The following is a 1,858-nucleotide window of genomic DNA, read 5'->3' on the forward strand; positions in this document are numbered from 1 at the left end:
TTTGGGGTGGCGGAGTTGTATATGTTTGCAGCAGCTAATGCCGGTGGCTTGCCCGATATTCATGTTTCCCCCTTTCTTTCTCGTTAACGGAATCTTCGTACGGTCTCTGCAGAAGACACACGCCTTCGGGCTCTCTCGCCGCGGGGGAAGCCAGGGGCAGAGCTTGGGGCACGGGGAGGTAGGTGCTAGGCTCAGGATGGGCAACCGTCCCGAATCAAAAGGAAATGCTTTTTTCTTTTTTGCTATTCGCCTGGGTACCCCTCTTTCTTTTTCCCTCTGGATGGTGGTCATGAGAACTGTGAGTATAGCAGCCATCTTGTAAGAAGCATATGTCATGGACTGAGAAAGAAACAGTGGTTTCCGGTGAGTCACAGAGTCCCGTGGGATTGCCCTGAAACGCAGACTACTGCTTTGTGATCCAGCAGCCTCCCATCTCACAGGGTCGACGTGAGCTAAGGTGTAGCATGGGCTAAGGTGATGATCAGGAGTTTTCTTTATTTAATGATAGTTAGTCTTTTTCTAAGGACTACCAGGAAGGCTGGCTGGTTTTTACAGCTCATCAGGAAGAAGCTTAGAGTGAGGTTGTACAAAAGGCAAGACTGTGACGATTGGCTAACTGGACATTTATTCTCAAACTCTCTTCGTTCTTGCCCATCTCCACTATAGAGGATGAAAAAACGAATCATCTTTTCCAGCTTCTTTTGTGGCTAGTGTGGCCACATGTCATAATTCTGGCCAATGGGACATAAACAGAAATCTTAGTTCTCAGAAGGGAGAGATATGGCTGCCTTGTTCTTCTTTCCTTCTACCTTCCCTGAATAAGGAAGGGTGTGATGCCGGGTCTGGGGCAGCCATCTTGTCACCAGGAGTATGAGGTCATGAGATCTGTAGAAACACGGTCACTGACAATGTAAAGTTGCTGAATCAGCATTTAAAATCAATTTCTGCAGACTTCTGAATTAAACTCTACTTGTTTCCATCATTGTTTAGTCAGGTTTTTCTTTTTCTTTTCTTTTTTTTTTTTGTGGTTCAAAGCATTCTAATACTATGTACAAAGTAAGAAATGCAGATTGCCAGTGAGATATGAAAGGAATTCAGCTTCAATAATAATCAAAGAAATGAAATCTGGCAAAGATTTTGAAATCATGATCGCACTCAGTGCTTGGGAGGCTGCTTCGAAATAAGTGTTCTCATTTCCTACCAGTGTATTATAGACCGGCACAGACCTTCTCAAAAGACGTGGATGCATTTATGAAGAGCCTTCTATTACTACCCTTTGCCCAGGTGATTTCACTCTTCGGAAACTACCCAAAGGAAATAGTAGCAGAAACACAGATCTACATGTGTTGTGAACCAAACTTTGTAAGAAAAAAACAAAAACGAAATCGAGTCTTCATAGATGTAGACCGCTAGGAGACAATACAAAATGTTAAAGCTCGTTATCTCTTGTTTGGAGTAACATTTTGTGTTTTCTTTTAGAAAAACATGTATTTATTTGTAAATTGGGAAAATGTAACAACAATTATTAAAAAATAATAGCACGGAATGCTCAAGTCTCTCTCCCTTGAATCTACTGCATTTATGGGAATAAGAGTGAAGAATCTTCACAGGTCTTTCGTTACAGGTCCTTCTCTTTATATACTTTTAAATTTGTTACCGAGAGACAGAATTTATCAAGCAGAGTCATCGTTGCAAACCCTGCACACAATCACATGCACCATTATACTCAAACCTGACGATATGTTTCTGGGACATGGAAGGCTGTTTTCACCCCCCATTTTAGTGTTAGGAAAAAGAAAAGGAGGAACCAAATGTGTTCGTGCAGGTCACCCCACCTGTGGGAGGCGGAGCCTGACCC

The sequence above is a fragment of the Pteropus vampyrus genome, unplaced genomic scaffold (assembly GCF_000151845.1).
Source record: "Pteropus vampyrus isolate Shadow unplaced genomic scaffold, Pvam_2.0 Scaffold655, whole genome shotgun sequence".
Lineage (NCBI taxonomy): Eukaryota > Metazoa > Chordata > Mammalia > Chiroptera > Pteropodidae > Pteropus > Pteropus vampyrus.